The sequence below is a fragment of the Hoplias malabaricus genome, chromosome 5 (genome assembly GCF_029633855.1).
Source record: "Hoplias malabaricus isolate fHopMal1 chromosome 5, fHopMal1.hap1, whole genome shotgun sequence".
Lineage (NCBI taxonomy): Eukaryota > Metazoa > Chordata > Actinopteri > Characiformes > Erythrinidae > Hoplias > Hoplias malabaricus.
Genome location: NC_089804.1, coordinates 12739294 through 12755414, shown reverse-complemented (window position 1 = coordinate 12755414; position 16121 = coordinate 12739294). Strand labels below are relative to the sequence as shown.

The window sequence follows — 16121 nt, the reverse complement described above, 5'->3', positions numbered from 1 at the left end:
ACGACTATTTCTATATACTCTTCTAAGAGTAATACTTGTTTTAGAGCTGCCTGTAAACGGTAGACCACCTGACACCTCAAATGAAAATGATTGGCTTTCCAGTTCGTTTTTTTTTTTTTGTAGTTTTCTTCTTCTCTTGTGTTAAATGACTGTGGTTACTGTCTTTATAATAGAAGCTTAAGCTAAAAAGCTTACAGCACCTAGTATTCCCAGGCAGTCTCCCATCCAAGTACTAACTAGGCCAAACTCTTCTTCGCTTCCGAGATCAGACGGGATCGGGCTTTCAAGGAGTGGTATGGCCGTAAGCGATCACTGCTGGCTGTAGAAGACTATTTCTATATACTCTTCTAAGAGTAATACTTGTTTTAGATCTGCCTGTAAACGGTAGACCACCTGACACCTCAAATGAAAATGATTGGCTTTCCAGTTCGTTTTTTTTTTTTGTAGTTTTCTTCTTCTCTTGTGTTTAAATGACTGTGGTTGCTGCCTTTATAATAGAAACTTAAGCTAAAAAGCTTACAGCACCTAGTATTCCCAGGCAGTCTCCCATCCAAGTACTAACTAGGCCCAACTCTTCTTCGCTTCCGAGATCAGACGGGATCGGGCTTTCAAGGAGTGGTATGGCCATAAGCGATTACTGCTGGCTGTAGAAGACTATTTCTATATACTCTTCTAAGAGTAATACTTGTTTTAGATCTGCCTGTAAACGGTAGACCACCTGACACCTCAAATGAAAATGATTGGCTTTCCAGTTCGTTTTTTTTTTTTTGTAGTTTTCTTCTTCTCTTGTGTTAAATGACTGTGGTTACTGTCTTTATAATAGAAGCTTAAGCTAAAAAGCTTACAGCACCTAGTATTCCCAGGCAGTCTCCCATCCAAGTACTAACTAGGCCAAACTCTTCTTCGCTTCCGAGATCAGACGGGATCGGGCTTTCAAGGAGTGGTATGGCCGTAAGCGATCACTGCTGGCTGTAGAAGACTATTTCTATATACTCTTCTAAGAGTAATACTTGTTTTAGATCTGCCTGTAAACGGTAGACCACCTGACACCTCAAATGAAAATGATTGGCTTTCCAGTTCGTTTTTTTTTTTTTGTAGTTTTTTTTTTTTAAGTTTTCTTCTTCTCTTGTGTTTAAATGACTGTGGTTACTGCCTTTATAATAGAAACTTAAGCTAAAAAGCTTACAGCACCTAGTATTCCCAGGCAGTCTCCCATCCAAGTACTAACTAGGCCCAACTCTTCTTCGCTTCCGAGATCAGACGGGATCGGGCTTTCAAGGAGTGGTATGGCCGTAAGCGATTACTGCTGGCTGTAGACGACTATTTCTATATACTCTTCTAAGAGTAATACTTGTTTTAGAGCTGCCTGTAAACGGTAGACCACCTGACACCTCAAATGAAAATGATTGGCTTTCCAGTTCGTTTTTTTTTTTTTGTAGTTTTCTTCTTCTCTTGTGTTAAATGACTGTGGTTACTGTCTTTATAATAGAAGCTTAAGCTAAAAAGCTTACAGCACCTAGTATTCCCAGGCAGTCTCCCATCCAAGTACTAACTAGGCCAAACTCTTCTTCGCTTCCGAGATCAGACGGGATCGGGCTTTCAAGGAGTGGTATGGCCGTAAGCGATCACTGCTGGCTGTAGAAGACTATTTCTATATACTCTTCTAAGAGTAATACTTGTTTTAGATCTGCCTGTAAACGGTAGACCACCTGACACCTCAAATGAAAATGATTGGCTTTCCAGTTCGTTTTTTTTTTTGTAGTTTTCTTCTTCTCTTGTGTTTAAATGACTGTGGTTACTGCCTTTATAATAGAAACTTAAGCTAAAAAGCTTACAGCACCTAGTATTCCCAGGCAGTCTCCCATCCAAGTACTAACTAGGCCCAACTCTTCTTCGCTTCCGAGATCAGACGGGATCGGGCTTTCAAGGAGTGGTATGGCCATAAGCGATTACTGCTGGCTGTAGAAGACTATTTCTATATACTCTTCTAAGAGTAATACTTGTTTTAGATCTGCCTGTAAACGGTAGACCACCTGACACCTCAAATGAAAATGATTGGCTTTCCAGTTCGTTTTTTTTTTTTTGTTGTTTTTTTTTTTTAAGTTTTCTTCTTCTCTTGTGTTTAAATGACTGTGGTTACTGCCTTTATAATAGAAACTTAAGCTAAAAAGCTTACAGCACCTAGTATTCCCAGGCAGTCTCCCATCCAAGTACTAACTAGGCCCAACTCTTCTTCGCTTCCGAGATCAGACGGGATCGGGCTTTCAAGGAGTGGTATGGCCGTAAGCGATTACTGCTGGCTGTAGACGACTATTTCTATATACTCTTCTAAGAGTAATACTTGTTTTAGAGCTGCCTGTAAACGGTAGACCACCTGACACCTCAAATGAAAATGATTGGCTTTCCAGTTCGTTTTTTTTTTTTTGTAGTTTTCTTCTTCTCTTGTGTTAAATGACTGTGGTTACTGTCTTTATAATAGAAGCTTAAGCTAAAAAGCTTACAGCACCTAGTATTCCCAGGCAGTCTCCCATCCAAGTACTAACTAGGCCCAACTCTTCTTCGCTTCCGAGATCAGACGGGATCGGGCTTTCAAGGAGTGGTATGGCCATAAGCGATTACTGCTGGCTGTAGAAGACTATTTCTATATACTCTTCTAAGAGTAATACTTGTTTTAGATCTGCCTGTAAACGGTAGACCACCTGACACCTCAAATGAAAATGATTGGCTTTCCAGTTCGTTTTTTTTTTTTTGTAGTTTTCTTCTTCTCTTGTGTTAAATGACTGTGGTTACTGTCTTTATAATAGAAGCTTAAGCTAAAAAGCTTACAGCACCTAGTATTCCCAGGCAGTCTCCCATCCAAGTACTAACTAGGCCAAACTCTTCTTCGCTTCCGAGATCAGACGGGATCGGGCTTTCAAGGAGTGGTATGGCCGTAAGCGATCACTGCTGGCTGTAGAAGACTATTTCTATATACTCTTCTAAGAGTAATACTTGTTTTAGATCTGCCTGTAAACGGTAGACCACCTGACACCTCAAATGAAAATGATTGGCTTTCCAGTTCGTTTTTTTTTTTTGTAGTTTTCTTCTTCTCTTGTGTTTAAATGACTGTGGTTGCTGCCTTTATAATAGAAACTTAAGCTAAAAAGCTTACAGCACCTAGTATTCCCAGGCAGTCTCCCATCCAAGTACTAACTAGGCCCAACTCTTCTTCGCTTCCGAGATCAGACGGGATCGGGCTTTCAAGGAGTGGTATGGCCATAAGCGATTACTGCTGGCTGTAGAAGACTATTTCTATATACTCTTCTAAGAGTAATACTTGTTTTAGATCTGCCTGTAAACGGTAGACCACCTGACACCTCAAATGAAAATGATTGGCTTTCCAGTTCGTTTTTTTTTTTTTGTTGTTTTTTTTTTTTAAGTTTTCTTCTTCTCTTGTGTTTAAATGACTGTGGTTACTGCCTTTATAATAGAAACTTAAGCTAAAAAGCTTACAGCACCTAGTATTCCCAGGCAGTCTCCCATCCAAGTACTAACTAGGCCCAACTCTTCTTCGCTTCCGAGATCAGACGGGATCGGGCTTTCAAGGAGTGGTATGGCCGTAAGCGATTACTGCTGGCTGTAGACGACTATTTCTATATACTCTTCTAAGAGTAATACTTGTTTTAGAGCTGCCTGTAAACGGTAGACCACCTGACACCTCAAATGAAAATGATTGGCTTTCCAGTTCGTTTTTTTTTTTTTGTAGTTTTCTTCTTCTCTTGTGTTAAATGACTGTGGTTACTGTCTTTATAATAGAAGCTTAAGCTAAAAAGCTTACAGCACCTAGTATTCCCAGGCAGTCTCCCATCCAAGTACTAACTAGGCCAAACTCTTCTTCGCTTCCGAGATCAGACGGGATCGGGCTTTCAAGGAGTGGTATGGCCGTAAGCGATCACTGCTGGCTGTACAAGACTATTTCTATATACTCTTCTAAGAGTAATACTTGTTTTAGATCTGCCTGTAAACGGTAGACCACCTGACACCTCAAATGAAAATGATTGGCTTTCCAGTTCGTTTTTTTTTTTTGTAGTTTTCTTCTTCTCTTGTGTTTAAATGACTGTGGTTGCTGCCTTTATAATAGAAACTTAAGCTAAAAAGCTTACAGCACCTAGTATTCCCAGGCAGTCTCCCATCCAAGTACTAACTAGGCCCAACTCTTCTTCGCTTCCGAGATCAGACGGGATCGGGCTTTCAAGGAGTGGTATGGCCGTAAGCGATCACTGCTGGCTGTAGAAGACTATTTCTATATACTCTTCTAAGAGTAATACTTGTTTTAGATCTGCCTGTAAACGGTAGACCACCTGACACCTCAAATGAAAATGATTGGCTTTCCAGTTCGTTTTTTTTTTTGTAGTTTTCTTCTTCTCTTGTGTTTAAATGACTGTGGTTACTGCCTTTATAATAGAAACTTAAGCTAAAAAGCTTACAGCACCTAGTATTCCCAGGCAGTCTCCCATCCAAGTACTAACTAGGCCCAACTCTTCTTCGCTTCCGAGATCAGACGGGATCGGGCTTTCAAGGAGTGGTATGGCCATAAGCGATTACTGCTGGCTGTAGAAGACTATTTCTATATACTCTTCTAAGAGTAATACTTGTTTTAGATCTGCCTGTAAACGGTAGACCACCTGACACCTCAAATGAAAATGATTGGCTTTCCAGTTCGTTTTTTTTTTTTTGTTGTTTTTTTTTTTTAAGTTTTCTTCTTCTCTTGTGTTTAAATGACTGTGGTTACTGCCTTTATAATAGAAACTTAAGCTAAAAAGCTTACAGCACCTAGTATTCCCAGGCAGTCTCCCATCCAAGTACTAACTAGGCCCAACTCTTCTTCGCTTCCGAGATCAGACGGGATCGGGCTTTCAAGGAGTGGTATGGCCGTAAGCGATTACTGCTGGCTGTAGACGACTATTTCTATATACTCTTCTAAGAGTAATACTTGTTTTAGAGCTGCCTGTAAACGGTAGACCACCTGACACCTCAAATGAAAATGATTGGCTTTCCAGTTCGTTTTTTTTTTTTTGTAGTTTTCTTCTTCTCTTGTGTTAAATGACTGTGGTTACTGTCTTTATAATAGAAGCTTAAGCTAAAAAGCTTACAGCACCTAGTATTCCCAGGCAGTCTCCCATCCAAGTACTAACTAGGCCAAACTCTTCTTCGCTTCCGAGATCAGACGGGATCGGGCTTTCAAGGAGTGGTATGGCCGTAAGCGATCACTGCTGGCTGTAGAAGACTATTTCTATATACTCTTCTAAGAGTAATACTTGTTTTAGATCTGCCTGTAAACGGTAGACCACCTGACACCTCAAATGAAAATGATTGGCTTTCCAGTTCGTTTTTTTTTTTTGTAGTTTTCTTCTTCTCTTGTGTTTAAATGACTGTGGTTACTGCCTTTATAATAGAAACTTAAGCTAAAAAGCTTACAGCACCTAGTATTCCCAGGCAGTCTCCCATCCAAGTACTAACTAGGCCCAACTCTTCTTCGCTTCCGAGATCAGACGGGATCGGGCTTTCAAGGAGTGGTATGGCCATAAGCGATTACTGCTGGCTGTAGAAGACTATTTCTATATACTCTTCTAAGAGTAATACTTGTTTTAGATCTGCCTGTAAACGGTAGACCACCTGACACCTCAAATGAAAATGATTGGCTTTCCAGTTCGTTTTTTTTTTTTTGTTGTTTTTTTTTTTTAAGTTTTCTTCTTCTCTTGTGTTTAAATGACTGTGGTTACTGCCTTTATAATAGAAACTTAAGCTAAAAAGCTTACAGCACCTAGTATTCCCAGGCAGTCTCCCATCCAAGTACTAACTAGGCCCAACTCTTCTTCGCTTCCGAGATCAGACGGGATCGGGCTTTCAAGGAGTGGTATGGCCGTAAGCGATTACTGCTGGCTGTAGACGACTATTTCTATATACTCTTCTAAGAGTAATACTTGTTTTAGAGCTGCCTGTAAACGGTAGACCACCTGACACCTCAAATGAAAATGATTGGCTTTCCAGTTCGTTTTTTTTTTTTTGTAGTTTTCTTCTTCTCTTGTGTTAAATGACTGTGGTTACTGTCTTTATAATAGAAGCTTAAGCTAAAAAGCTTACAGCACCTAGTATTCCCAGGCAGTCTCCCATCCAAGTACTAACTAGGCCAAACTCTTCTTCGCTTCCGAGATCAGACGGGATCGGGCTTTCAAGGAGTGGTATGGCCGTAAGCGATCACTGCTGGCTGTAGAAGACTATTTCTATATACTCTTCTAAGAGTAATACTTGTTTTAGATCTGCCTGTAAACGGTAGACCACCTGACACCTCAAATGAAAATGATTGGCTTTCCAGTTCGTTTTTTTTTTTGTAGTTTTCTTCTTCTCTTGTGTTTAAATGACTGTGGTTACTGCCTTTATAATAGAAACTTAAGCTAAAAAGCTTACAGCACCTAGTATTCCCAGGCAGTCTCCCATCCAAGTACTAACTAGGCCCAACTCTTCTTCGCTTCCGAGATCAGACGGGATCGGGCTTTCAAGGAGTGGTATGGCCATAAGCGATTACTGCTGGCTGTAGAAGACTATTTCTATATACTCTTCTAAGAGTAATACTTGTTTTAGATCTGCCTGTAAACGGTAGACCACCTGACACCTCAAATGAAAATGATTGGCTTTCCAGTTCGTTTTTTTTTTTTTGTTGTTTTTTTTTTTAAGTTTTCTTCTTCTCTTGTGTTTAAATGACTGTGGTTACTGCCTTTATAATAGAAACTTAAGCTAAAAAGCTTACAGCACCTAGTATTCCCAGGCAGTCTCCCATCCAAGTACTAACTAGGCCCAACTCTTCTTCGCTTCCGAGATCAGACGGGATCGGGCTTTCAAGGAGTGGTATGGCCGTAAGCGATTACTGCTGGCTGTAGACGACTATTTCTATATACTCTTCTAAGAGTAATACTTGTTTTAGAGCTGCCTGTAAACGGTAGACCACCTGACACCTCAAATGAAAATGATTGGCTTTCCAGTTCGTTTTTTTTTTTTTGTAGTTTTCTTCTTCTCTTGTGTTAAATGACTGTGGTTACTGTCTTTATAATAGAAGCTTAAGCTAAAAAGCTTACAGCACCTAGTATTCCCAGGCAGTCTCCCATCCAAGTACTAACTAGGCCAAACTCTTCTTCGCTTCCGAGATCAGACGGGATCGGGCTTTCAAGGAGTGGTATGGCCGTAAGCGATCACTGCTGGCTGTAGAAGACTATTTCTATATACTCTTCTAAGAGTAATACTTGTTTTAGATCTGCCTGTAAACGGTAGACCACCTGACACCTCAAATGAAAATGATTGGCTTTCCAGTTCGTTTTTTTTTTTGTAGTTTTCTTCTTCTCTTGTGTTTAAATGACTGTGGTTACTGCCTTTATAATAGAAACTTAAGCTAAAAAGCTTACAGCACCTAGTATTCCCAGGCAGTCTCCCATCCAAGTACTAACTAGGCCCAACTCTTCTTCGCTTCCGAGATCAGACGGGATCGGGCTTTCAAGGAGTGGTATGGCCATAAGCAATTACTGCTGGCTGTAGAAGACTATTTCTATATACTCTTCTAAGAGTAATACTTGTTTTAGATCTGCCTGTAAACGGTAGACCACCTGACACCTCAAATGAAAATGATTGGCTTTCCAGTTCGTTTTTTTTTTTGTAGTTTTCTTCTTCTCTTGTGTTTAAATGACTGTGGTTACTGCCTTTATAATAGAAACTTAAGCTAAAAAGCTTACAGCACCTAGTATTCCCAGGCAGTCTCCCATCCAAGTACTAACTAGGCCCAACTCTTCTTCGCTTCCGAGATCAGACGGGATCGGGCTTTCAAGGAGTGGTATGGCCATAAGCGATTACTGCTGGCTGTAGAAGACTATTTCTATATACTCTTCTAAGAGTAATACTTGTTTTAGATCTGCCTGTAAACGGTAGACCACCTGACACCTCAAATGAAAATGATTGGCTTTCCAGTTCGTTTTTTTTTTTTTGTTGTTTTTTTTTTTTAAGTTTTCTTCTTCTCTTGTGTTTAAATGACTGTGGTTACTGCCTTTATAATAGAAACTTAAGCTAAAAAGCTTACAGCACCTAGTATTCCCAGGCAGTCTCCCATCCAAGTACTAACTAGGCCCAACTCTTCTTCGCTTCCGAGATCAGACGGGATCGGGCTTTCAAGGAGTGGTATGGCCGTAAGCGATTACTGCTGGCTGTAGACGACTATTTCTATATACTCTTCTAAGAGTAATACTTGTTTTAGAGCTGCCTGTAAACGGTAGACCACCTGACACCTCAAATGAAAATGATTGGCTTTCCAGTTCGTTTTTTTTTTTTTGTAGTTTTCTTCTTCTCTTGTGTTAAATGACTGTGGTTACTGTCTTTATAATAGAAGCTTAAGCTAAAAAGCTTACAGCACCTAGTATTCCCAGGCAGTCTCCCATCCAAGTACTAACTAGGCCAAACTCTTCTTCGCTTCCGAGATCAGACGGGATCGGGCTTTCAAGGAGTGGTATGGCCGTAAGCGATCACTGCTGGCTGTAGAAGACTATTTCTATATACTCTTCTAAGAGTAATACTTGTTTTAGATCTGCCTGTAAACGGTAGACCACCTGACACCTCAAATGAAAATGATTGGCTTTCCAGTTCGTTTTTTTTTTTTGTAGTTTTCTTCTTCTCTTGTGTTTAAATGACTGTGGTTGCTGCCTTTATAATAGAAACTTAAGCTAAAAAGCTTACAGCACCTAGTATTCCCAGGCAGTCTCCCATCCAAGTACTAACTAGGCCCAACTCTTCTTCGCTTCCGAGATCAGACGGGATCGGGCTTTCAAGGAGTGGTATGGCCATAAGCGATTACTGCTGGCTGTAGAAGACTATTTCTATATACTCTTCTAAGAGTAATACTTGTTTTAGATCTGCCTGTAAACGGTAGACCACCTGACACCTCAAATGAAAATGATTGGCTTTCCAGTTCGTTTTTTTTTTTTTGTAGTTTTCTTCTTCTCTTGTGTTAAATGACTGTGGTTACTGTCTTTATAATAGAAGCTTAAGCTAAAAAGCTTACAGCACCTAGTATTCCCAGGCAGTCTCCCATCCAAGTACTAACTAGGCCAAACTCTTCTTCGCTTCCGAGATCAGACGGGATCGGGCTTTCAAGGAGTGGTATGGCCGTAAGCGATCACTGCTGGCTGTAGAAGACTATTTCTATATACTCTTCTAAGAGTAATACTTGTTTTAGATCTGCCTGTAAACGGTAGACCACCTGACACCTCAAATGAAAATGATTGGCTTTCCAGTTCGTTTTTTTTTTTTGTAGTTTTCTTCTTCTCTTGTGTTTAAATGACTGTGGTTGCTGCCTTTATAATAGAAACTTAAGCTAAAAAGCTTACAGCACCTAGTATTCCCAGGCAGTCTCCCATCCAAGTACTAACTAGGCCCAACTCTTCTTCGCTTCCGAGATCAGACGGGATCGGGCTTTCAAGGAGTGGTATGGCCATAAGCGATTACTGCTGGCTGTAGAAGACTATTTCTATATACTCTTCTAAGAGTAATACTTGTTTTAGATCTGCCTGTAAACGGTAGACCACCTGACACCTCAAATGAAAATGATTGGCTTTCCAGTTCGTTTTTTTTTTTTTGTAGTTTTCTTCTTCTCTTGTGTTAAATGACTGTGGTTACTGTCTTTATAATAGAAGCTTAAGCTAAAAAGCTTACAGCACCTAGTATTCCCAGGCAGTCTCCCATCCAAGTACTAACTAGGCCAAACTCTTCTTCGCTTCCGAGATCAGACGGGATCGGGCTTTCAAGGAGTGGTATGGCCGTAAGCGATCACTGCTGGCTGTAGAAGACTATTTCTATATACTCTTCTAAGAGTAATACTTGTTTTAGATCTGCCTGTAAACGGTAGACCACCTGACACCTCAAATGAAAATGATTGGCTTTCCAGTTCGTTTTTTTTTTTTTGTTGTTTTTTTTTTTTAAGTTTTCTTCTTCTCTTGTGTTTAAATGACTGTGGTTACTGCCTTTATAATAGAAACTTAAGCTAAAAAGCTTACAGCACCTAGTATTCCCAGGCAGTCTCCCATCCAAGTACTAACTAGGCCCAACTCTTCTTCGCTTCCGAGATCAGACGGGATCGGGCTTTCAAGGAGTGGTATGGCCGTAAGCGATTACTGCTGGCTGTAGACGACTATTTCTATATACTCTTCTAAGAGTAATACTTGTTTTAGAGCTGCCTGTAAACGGTAGACCACCTGACACCTCAAATGAAAATGATTGGCTTTCCAGTTCGTTTTTTTTTTTTTGTAGTTTTCTTCTTCTCTTGTGTTAAATGACTGTGGTTACTGTCTTTATAATAGAAGCTTAAGCTAAAAAGCTTACAGCACCTAGTATTCCCAGGCAGTCTCCCATCCAAGTACTAACTAGGCCAAACTCTTCTTCGCTTCCGAGATCAGACGGGATCGGGCTTTCAAGGAGTGGTATGGCCGTAAGCGATCACTGCTGGCTGTAGAAGACTATTTCTATATACTCTTCTAAGAGTAATACTTGTTTTAGATCTGCCTGTAAACGGTAGACCACCTGACACCTCAAATGAAAATGATTGGCTTTCCAGTTCGTTTTTTTTTTTTGTAGTTTTCTTCTTCTCTTGTGTTTAAATGACTGTGGTTGCTGCCTTTATAATAGAAACTTAAGCTAAAAAGCTTACAGCACCTAGTATTCCCAGGCAGTCTCCCATCCAAGTACTAACTAGGCCCAACTCTTCTTCGCTTCCGAGATCAGACGGGATCGGGCTTTCAAGGAGTGGTATGGCCATAAGCGATTACTGCTGGCTGTAGAAGACTATTTCTATATACTCTTCTAAGAGTAATACTTGTTTTAGATCTGCCTGTAAACGGTAGACCACCTGACACCTCAAATGAAAATGATTGGCTTTCCAGTTCGTTTTTTTTTTTTTGTAGTTTTCTTCTTCTCTTGTGTTAAATGACTGTGGTTACTGTCTTTATAATAGAAGCTTAAGCTAAAAAGCTTACAGCACCTAGTATTCCCAGGCAGTCTCCCATCCAAGTACTAACTAGGCCAAACTCTTCTTCGCTTCCGAGATCAGACGGGATCGGGCTTTCAAGGAGTGGTATGGCCGTAAGCGATCACTGCTGGCTGTAGAAGACTATTTCTATATACTCTTCTAAGAGTAATACTTGTTTTAGATCTGCCTGTAAACGGTAGACCACCTGACACCTCAAATGAAAATGATTGGCTTTCCAGTTCGTTTTTTTTTTTTGTAGTTTTCTTCTTCTCTTGTGTTTAAATGACTGTGGTTGCTGCCTTTATAATAGAAACTTAAGCTAAAAAGCTTACAGCACCTAGTATTCCCAGGCAGTCTCCCATCCAAGTACTAACTAGGCCCAACTCTTCTTCGCTTCCGAGATCAGACGGGATCGGGCTTTCAAGGAGTGGTATGGCCATAAGCGATTACTGCTGGCTGTAGAAGACTATTTCTATATACTCTTCTAAGAGTAATACTTGTTTTAGATCTGCCTGTAAACGGTAGACCACCTGACACCTCAAATGAAAATGATTGGCTTTCCAGTTCGTTTTTTTTTTTTTGTTGTTTTTTTTTTTTAAGTTTTCTTCTTCTCTTGTGTTTAAATGACTGTGGTTACTGCCTTTATAATAGAAACTTAAGCTAAAAAGCTTACAGCACCTAGTATTCCCAGGCAGTCTCCCATCCAAGTACTAACTAGGCCCAACTCTTCTTCGCTTCCGAGATCAGACGGGATCGGGCTTTCAAGGAGTGGTATGGCCGTAAGCGATTACTGCTGGCTGTAGACGACTATTTCTATATACTCTTCTAAGAGTAATACTTGTTTTAGAGCTGCCTGTAAACGGTAGACCACCTGACACCTCAAATGAAAATGATTGGCTTTCCAGTTCGTTTTTTTTTTTTTGTAGTTTTCTTCTTCTCTTGTGTTAAATGACTGTGGTTACTGTCTTTATAATAGAAGCTTAAGCTAAAAAGCTTACAGCACCTAGTATTCCCAGGCAGTCTCCCATCCAAGTACTAACTAGGCCAAACTCTTCTTCGCTTCCGAGATCAGACGGGATCGGGCTTTCAAGGAGTGGTATGGCCGTAAGCGATCACTGCTGGCTGTAGAAGACTATTTCTATATACTCTTCTAAGAGTAATACTTGTTTTAGATCTGCCTGTAAACGGTAGACCACCTGACACCTCAAATGAAAATGATTGGCTTTCCAGTTCGTTTTTTTTTTTGTAGTTTTCTTCTTCTCTTGTGTTTAAATGACTGTGGTTACTGCCTTTATAATAGAAACTTAAGCTAAAAAGCTTACAGCACCTAGTATTCCCAGGCAGTCTCCCATCCAAGTACTAACTAGGCCCAACTCTTCTTCGCTTCCGAGATCAGACGGGATCGGGCTTTCAAGGAGTGGTATGGCCATAAGCGATTACTGCTGGCTGTAGAAGACTATTTCTATATACTCTTCTAAGAGTAATACTTGTTTTAGATCTGCCTGTAAACGGTAGACCACCTGACACCTCAAATGAAAATGATTGGCTTTCCAGTTCGTTTTTTTTTTTTTGTTGTTTTTTTTTTTTAAGTTTTCTTCTTCTCTTGTGTTTAAATGACTGTGGTTACTGCCTTTATAATAGAAACTTAAGCTAAAAAGCTTACAGCACCTAGTATTCCCAGGCAGTCTCCCATCCAAGTACTAACTAGGCCCAACTCTTCTTCGCTTCCGAGATCAGACGGGATCGGGCTTTCAAGGAGTGGTATGGCCGTAAGCGATTACTGCTGGCTGTAGACGACTATTTCTATATACTCTTCTAAGAGTAATACTTGTTTTAGAGCTGCCTGTAAACGGTAGACCACCTGACACCTCAAATGAAAATGATTGGCTTTCCAGTTCGTTTTTTTTTTTTTGTAGTTTTCTTCTTCTCTTGTGTTAAATGACTGTGGTTACTGTCTTTATAATAGAAGCTTAAGCTAAAAAGCTTACAGCACCTAGTATTCCCAGGCAGTCTCCCATCCAAGTACTAACTAGGCCAAACTCTTCTTCGCTTCCGAGATCAGACGGGATCGGGCTTTCAAGGAGTGGTATGGCCGTAAGCGATCACTGCTGGCTGTAGAAGACTATTTCTATATACTCTTCTAAGAGTAATACTTGTTTTAGATCTGCCTGTAAACGGTAGACCACCTGACACCTCAAATGAAAATGATTGGCTTTCCAGTTCGTTTTTTTTTTTTGTAGTTTTCTTCTTCTCTTGTGTTTAAATGACTGTGGTTGCTGCCTTTATAATAGAAACTTAAGCTAAAAAGCTTACAGCACCTAGTATTCCCAGGCAGTCTCCCATCCAAGTACTAACTAGGCCCAACTCTTCTTCGCTTCCGAGATCAGACGGGATCGGGCTTTCAAGGAGTGGTATGGCCATAAGCGATTACTGCTGGCTGTAGAAGACTATTTCTATATACTCTTCTAAGAGTAATACTTGTTTTAGATCTGCCTGTAAACGGTAGACCACCTGACACCTCAAATGAAAATGATTGGCTTTCCAGTTCGTTTTTTTTTTTTTGTAGTTTTCTTCTTCTCTTGTGTTAAATGACTGTGGTTACTGTCTTTATAATAGAAGCTTAAGCTAAAAAGCTTACAGCACCTAGTATTCCCAGGCAGTCTCCCATCCAAGTACTAACTAGGCCAAACTCTTCTTCGCTTCCGAGATCAGACGGGATCGGGCTTTCAAGGAGTGGTATGGCCGTAAGCGATCACTGCTGGCTGTAGAAGACTATTTCTATATACTCTTCTAAGAGTAATACTTGTTTTAGATCTGCCTGTAAACGGTAGACCACCTGACACCTCAAATGAAAATGATTGGCTTTCCAGTTCGTTTTTTTTTTTTGTAGTTTTCTTCTTCTCTTGTGTTTAAATGACTGTGGTTGCTGCCTTTATAATAGAAACTTAAGCTAAAAAGCTTACAGCACCTAGTATTCCCAGGCAGTCTCCCATCCAAGTACTAACTAGGCCCAACTCTTCTTCGCTTCCGAGATCAGACGGGATCGGGCTTTCAAGGAGTGGTATGGCCATAAGCGATTACTGCTGGCTGTAGAAGACTATTTCTATATACTCTTCTAAGAGTAATACTTGTTTTAGATCTGCCTGTAAACGGTAGACCACCTGACACCTCAAATGAAAATGATTGGCTTTCCAGTTCGTTTTTTTTTTTTTGTTGTTTTTTTTTTTTAAGTTTTCTTCTTCTCTTGTGTTTAAATGACTGTGGTTACTGCCTTTATAATAGAAACTTAAGCTAAAAAGCTTACAGCACCTAGTATTCCCAGGCAGTCTCCCATCCAAGTACTAACTAGGCCCAACTCTTCTTCGCTTCCGAGATCAGACGGGATCGGGCTTTCAAGGAGTGGTATGGCCGTAAGCGATTACTGCTGGCTGTAGACGACTATTTCTATATACTCTTCTAAGAGTAATACTTGTTTTAGAGCTGCCTGTAAACGGTAGACCACCTGACACCTCAAATGAAAATGATTGGCTTTCCAGTTCGTTTTTTTTTTTTTGTAGTTTTCTTCTTCTCTTGTGTTAAATGACTGTGGTTACTGTCTTTATAATAGAAGCTTAAGCTAAAAAGCTTACAGCACCTAGTATTCCCAGGCAGTCTCCCATCCAAGTACTAACTAGGCCAAACTCTTCTTCGCTTCCGAGATCAGACGGGATCGGGCTTTCAAGGAGTGGTATGGCCGTAAGCGATCACTGCTGGCTGTAGAAGACTATTTCTATATACTCTTCTAAGAGTAATACTTGTTTTAGATCTGCCTGTAAACGGTAGACCACCTGACACCTCAAATGAAAATGATTGGCTTTCCAGTTCGTTTTTTTTTTTGTAGTTTTCTTCTTCTCTTGTGTTTAAATGACTGTGGTTACTGCCTTTATAATAGAAACTTAAGCTAAAAAGCTTACAGCACCTAGTATTCCCAGGCAGTCTCCCATCCAAGTACTAACTAGGCCCAACTCTTCTTCGCTTCCGAGATCAGACGGGATCGGGCTTTCAAGGAGTGGTATGGCCATAAGCGATTACTGCTGGCTGTAGAAGACTATTTCTATATACTCTTCTAAGAGTAATACTTGTTTTAGATCTGCCTGTAAACGGTAGACCACCTGACACCTCAAATGAAAATGATTGGCTTTCCAGTTCGTTTTTTTTTTTTTGTTGTTTTTTTTTTTTAAGTTTTCTTCTTCTCTTGTGTTTAAATGACTGTGGTTACTGCCTTTATAATAGAAACTTAAGCTAAAAAGCTTACAGCACCTAGTATTCCCAGGCAGTCTCCCATCCAAGTACTAACTAGGCCCAACTCTTCTTCGCTTCCGAGATCAGACGGGATCGGGCTTTCAAGGAGTGGTATGGCCGTAAGCGATTACTGCTGGCTGTAGACGACTATTTCTATATACTCTTCTAAGAGTAATACTTGTTTTAGAGCTGCCTGTAAACGGTAGACCACCTGACACCTCAAATGAAAATGATTGGCTTTCCAGTTCGTTTTTTTTTTTTTGTAGTTTTCTTCTTCTCTTGTGTTAAATGACTGTGGTTACTGTCTTTATAATAGAAGCTTAAGCTAAAAAGCTTACAGCACCTAGTATTCCCAGGCAGTCTCCCATCCAAGTACTAACTAGGCCAAACTCTTCTTCGCTTCCGAGATCAGACGGGATCGGGCTTTCAAGGAGTGGTATGGCCGTAAGCGATCACTGCTGGCTGTAGAAGACTATTTCTATATACTCTTCTAAGAGTAATACTTGTTTTAGATCTGCCTGTAAACGGTAGACCACCTGACACCTCAAATGAAAATGATTGGCTTTCCAGTTCGTTTTTTTTTTTTGTAGTTTTCTTCTTCTCTTGTGTTTAAATGACTGTGGTTGCTGCCTTTATAATAGAAACTTAAGCTAAAAAGCTTACAGCACCTAGTATTCCCAGGCAGTCTCCCATCCAAGTACTAACTAGGCCCAACTCTTCTTCGCTTCCGAGATCAGACGGGATCGGGCTTTCAAGGAGTGGTATGGCCATAAGCGATTACTGCTGGCTGTAGAAGACTATTTCT

At 40.3% G+C, this 16121-nt stretch overlaps 31 non-coding genes and 18 pseudogenes across 31 annotated transcripts; all 49 read right to left on the bottom strand.

Moving 5' to 3' along the window:
- Nucleotides 1–188: 188 nt before the first annotated feature.
- Nucleotides 189–307, bottom strand: LOC136698383 (5S ribosomal RNA; annotated as a pseudogene).
- A 206-nt stretch (nt 308–513) lies between these two features.
- On the bottom strand, nt 514–632 carry LOC136698954 (5S ribosomal RNA). Its single transcript, XR_010803516.1, has one exon. It is a non-coding gene; the product is annotated as a 5S ribosomal RNA (ribosomal RNA).
- A 206-nt stretch (nt 633–838) lies between these two features.
- On the bottom strand, nt 839–957 carry LOC136698382 (5S ribosomal RNA; annotated as a pseudogene).
- A 222-nt stretch (nt 958–1179) lies between these two features.
- LOC136698583 (5S ribosomal RNA) lies at nt 1180–1298 on the bottom strand. The gene has a single exon (XR_010803157.1). It is a non-coding gene; the product is annotated as a 5S ribosomal RNA (ribosomal RNA).
- Nucleotides 1299–1504: 206 nt separating this feature from the next.
- Nucleotides 1505–1623, bottom strand: LOC136698381 (5S ribosomal RNA; annotated as a pseudogene).
- Nucleotides 1624–1828: 205 nt separating this feature from the next.
- Nucleotides 1829–1947, bottom strand: LOC136698953 (5S ribosomal RNA). The gene has a single exon (XR_010803515.1). It is a non-coding gene; the product is annotated as a 5S ribosomal RNA (ribosomal RNA).
- A 222-nt stretch (nt 1948–2169) lies between these two features.
- Nucleotides 2170–2288, bottom strand: LOC136698582 (5S ribosomal RNA). Its single transcript, XR_010803156.1, has one exon. It is a non-coding gene; the product is annotated as a 5S ribosomal RNA (ribosomal RNA).
- A 206-nt stretch (nt 2289–2494) lies between these two features.
- On the bottom strand, nt 2495–2613 carry LOC136698951 (5S ribosomal RNA). The gene has a single exon (XR_010803514.1). It is a non-coding gene; the product is annotated as a 5S ribosomal RNA (ribosomal RNA).
- A 206-nt stretch (nt 2614–2819) lies between these two features.
- On the bottom strand, nt 2820–2938 carry LOC136698378 (5S ribosomal RNA; annotated as a pseudogene).
- Nucleotides 2939–3144: 206 nt separating this feature from the next.
- LOC136698950 (5S ribosomal RNA) lies at nt 3145–3263 on the bottom strand. Its single transcript, XR_010803513.1, has one exon. It is a non-coding gene; the product is annotated as a 5S ribosomal RNA (ribosomal RNA).
- A 222-nt stretch (nt 3264–3485) lies between these two features.
- Nucleotides 3486–3604, bottom strand: LOC136698581 (5S ribosomal RNA). Its single transcript, XR_010803155.1, has one exon. It is a non-coding gene; the product is annotated as a 5S ribosomal RNA (ribosomal RNA).
- A 206-nt stretch (nt 3605–3810) lies between these two features.
- Nucleotides 3811–3929, bottom strand: LOC136698377 (5S ribosomal RNA; annotated as a pseudogene).
- Nucleotides 3930–4135: 206 nt separating this feature from the next.
- Nucleotides 4136–4254, bottom strand: LOC136698579 (5S ribosomal RNA). Its single transcript, XR_010803153.1, has one exon. It is a non-coding gene; the product is annotated as a 5S ribosomal RNA (ribosomal RNA).
- A 205-nt stretch (nt 4255–4459) lies between these two features.
- Nucleotides 4460–4578, bottom strand: LOC136698949 (5S ribosomal RNA). The gene has a single exon (XR_010803512.1). It is a non-coding gene; the product is annotated as a 5S ribosomal RNA (ribosomal RNA).
- A 222-nt stretch (nt 4579–4800) lies between these two features.
- On the bottom strand, nt 4801–4919 carry LOC136698578 (5S ribosomal RNA). Its single transcript, XR_010803152.1, has one exon. It is a non-coding gene; the product is annotated as a 5S ribosomal RNA (ribosomal RNA).
- Nucleotides 4920–5125: 206 nt separating this feature from the next.
- Nucleotides 5126–5244, bottom strand: LOC136698376 (5S ribosomal RNA; annotated as a pseudogene).
- A 206-nt stretch (nt 5245–5450) lies between these two features.
- LOC136698947 (5S ribosomal RNA) lies at nt 5451–5569 on the bottom strand. Its single transcript, XR_010803510.1, has one exon. It is a non-coding gene; the product is annotated as a 5S ribosomal RNA (ribosomal RNA).
- Nucleotides 5570–5791: 222 nt separating this feature from the next.
- LOC136698577 (5S ribosomal RNA) lies at nt 5792–5910 on the bottom strand. Its single transcript, XR_010803151.1, has one exon. It is a non-coding gene; the product is annotated as a 5S ribosomal RNA (ribosomal RNA).
- A 206-nt stretch (nt 5911–6116) lies between these two features.
- LOC136698375 (5S ribosomal RNA) lies at nt 6117–6235 on the bottom strand (annotated as a pseudogene).
- Nucleotides 6236–6440: 205 nt separating this feature from the next.
- Nucleotides 6441–6559, bottom strand: LOC136698946 (5S ribosomal RNA). The gene has a single exon (XR_010803509.1). It is a non-coding gene; the product is annotated as a 5S ribosomal RNA (ribosomal RNA).
- Nucleotides 6560–6780: 221 nt separating this feature from the next.
- Nucleotides 6781–6899, bottom strand: LOC136698576 (5S ribosomal RNA). The gene has a single exon (XR_010803150.1). It is a non-coding gene; the product is annotated as a 5S ribosomal RNA (ribosomal RNA).
- A 206-nt stretch (nt 6900–7105) lies between these two features.
- Nucleotides 7106–7224, bottom strand: LOC136698374 (5S ribosomal RNA; annotated as a pseudogene).
- A 205-nt stretch (nt 7225–7429) lies between these two features.
- LOC136698945 (5S ribosomal RNA) lies at nt 7430–7548 on the bottom strand. The gene has a single exon (XR_010803508.1). It is a non-coding gene; the product is annotated as a 5S ribosomal RNA (ribosomal RNA).
- Nucleotides 7549–7753: 205 nt separating this feature from the next.
- LOC136698944 (5S ribosomal RNA) lies at nt 7754–7872 on the bottom strand. The gene has a single exon (XR_010803507.1). It is a non-coding gene; the product is annotated as a 5S ribosomal RNA (ribosomal RNA).
- A 222-nt stretch (nt 7873–8094) lies between these two features.
- LOC136698575 (5S ribosomal RNA) lies at nt 8095–8213 on the bottom strand. Its single transcript, XR_010803149.1, has one exon. It is a non-coding gene; the product is annotated as a 5S ribosomal RNA (ribosomal RNA).
- A 206-nt stretch (nt 8214–8419) lies between these two features.
- Nucleotides 8420–8538, bottom strand: LOC136698372 (5S ribosomal RNA; annotated as a pseudogene).
- Nucleotides 8539–8744: 206 nt separating this feature from the next.
- Nucleotides 8745–8863, bottom strand: LOC136698943 (5S ribosomal RNA). The gene has a single exon (XR_010803506.1). It is a non-coding gene; the product is annotated as a 5S ribosomal RNA (ribosomal RNA).
- A 206-nt stretch (nt 8864–9069) lies between these two features.
- LOC136698371 (5S ribosomal RNA) lies at nt 9070–9188 on the bottom strand (annotated as a pseudogene).
- A 206-nt stretch (nt 9189–9394) lies between these two features.
- Nucleotides 9395–9513, bottom strand: LOC136698942 (5S ribosomal RNA). Its single transcript, XR_010803505.1, has one exon. It is a non-coding gene; the product is annotated as a 5S ribosomal RNA (ribosomal RNA).
- Nucleotides 9514–9719: 206 nt separating this feature from the next.
- Nucleotides 9720–9838, bottom strand: LOC136698370 (5S ribosomal RNA; annotated as a pseudogene).
- Nucleotides 9839–10060: 222 nt separating this feature from the next.
- Nucleotides 10061–10179, bottom strand: LOC136698574 (5S ribosomal RNA). Its single transcript, XR_010803148.1, has one exon. It is a non-coding gene; the product is annotated as a 5S ribosomal RNA (ribosomal RNA).
- A 206-nt stretch (nt 10180–10385) lies between these two features.
- LOC136698369 (5S ribosomal RNA) lies at nt 10386–10504 on the bottom strand (annotated as a pseudogene).
- Nucleotides 10505–10710: 206 nt separating this feature from the next.
- On the bottom strand, nt 10711–10829 carry LOC136698941 (5S ribosomal RNA). The gene has a single exon (XR_010803504.1). It is a non-coding gene; the product is annotated as a 5S ribosomal RNA (ribosomal RNA).
- Nucleotides 10830–11035: 206 nt separating this feature from the next.
- Nucleotides 11036–11154, bottom strand: LOC136698368 (5S ribosomal RNA; annotated as a pseudogene).
- Nucleotides 11155–11360: 206 nt separating this feature from the next.
- LOC136698940 (5S ribosomal RNA) lies at nt 11361–11479 on the bottom strand. Its single transcript, XR_010803503.1, has one exon. It is a non-coding gene; the product is annotated as a 5S ribosomal RNA (ribosomal RNA).
- A 222-nt stretch (nt 11480–11701) lies between these two features.
- On the bottom strand, nt 11702–11820 carry LOC136698572 (5S ribosomal RNA). The gene has a single exon (XR_010803147.1). It is a non-coding gene; the product is annotated as a 5S ribosomal RNA (ribosomal RNA).
- A 206-nt stretch (nt 11821–12026) lies between these two features.
- On the bottom strand, nt 12027–12145 carry LOC136698366 (5S ribosomal RNA; annotated as a pseudogene).
- A 205-nt stretch (nt 12146–12350) lies between these two features.
- LOC136698939 (5S ribosomal RNA) lies at nt 12351–12469 on the bottom strand. The gene has a single exon (XR_010803502.1). It is a non-coding gene; the product is annotated as a 5S ribosomal RNA (ribosomal RNA).
- Nucleotides 12470–12691: 222 nt separating this feature from the next.
- Nucleotides 12692–12810, bottom strand: LOC136698571 (5S ribosomal RNA). The gene has a single exon (XR_010803146.1). It is a non-coding gene; the product is annotated as a 5S ribosomal RNA (ribosomal RNA).
- A 206-nt stretch (nt 12811–13016) lies between these two features.
- Nucleotides 13017–13135, bottom strand: LOC136698365 (5S ribosomal RNA; annotated as a pseudogene).
- A 206-nt stretch (nt 13136–13341) lies between these two features.
- On the bottom strand, nt 13342–13460 carry LOC136698938 (5S ribosomal RNA). Its single transcript, XR_010803501.1, has one exon. It is a non-coding gene; the product is annotated as a 5S ribosomal RNA (ribosomal RNA).
- A 206-nt stretch (nt 13461–13666) lies between these two features.
- On the bottom strand, nt 13667–13785 carry LOC136698364 (5S ribosomal RNA; annotated as a pseudogene).
- Nucleotides 13786–13991: 206 nt separating this feature from the next.
- On the bottom strand, nt 13992–14110 carry LOC136698935 (5S ribosomal RNA). Its single transcript, XR_010803499.1, has one exon. It is a non-coding gene; the product is annotated as a 5S ribosomal RNA (ribosomal RNA).
- A 222-nt stretch (nt 14111–14332) lies between these two features.
- On the bottom strand, nt 14333–14451 carry LOC136698570 (5S ribosomal RNA). Its single transcript, XR_010803145.1, has one exon. It is a non-coding gene; the product is annotated as a 5S ribosomal RNA (ribosomal RNA).
- A 206-nt stretch (nt 14452–14657) lies between these two features.
- Nucleotides 14658–14776, bottom strand: LOC136698363 (5S ribosomal RNA; annotated as a pseudogene).
- A 205-nt stretch (nt 14777–14981) lies between these two features.
- LOC136698934 (5S ribosomal RNA) lies at nt 14982–15100 on the bottom strand. The gene has a single exon (XR_010803498.1). It is a non-coding gene; the product is annotated as a 5S ribosomal RNA (ribosomal RNA).
- Nucleotides 15101–15322: 222 nt separating this feature from the next.
- Nucleotides 15323–15441, bottom strand: LOC136698569 (5S ribosomal RNA). Its single transcript, XR_010803144.1, has one exon. It is a non-coding gene; the product is annotated as a 5S ribosomal RNA (ribosomal RNA).
- A 206-nt stretch (nt 15442–15647) lies between these two features.
- Nucleotides 15648–15766, bottom strand: LOC136698361 (5S ribosomal RNA; annotated as a pseudogene).
- Nucleotides 15767–15972: 206 nt separating this feature from the next.
- LOC136698933 (5S ribosomal RNA) lies at nt 15973–16091 on the bottom strand. The gene has a single exon (XR_010803497.1). It is a non-coding gene; the product is annotated as a 5S ribosomal RNA (ribosomal RNA).
- Between the last annotated feature and the right edge of the window lie 30 nt (nt 16092–16121).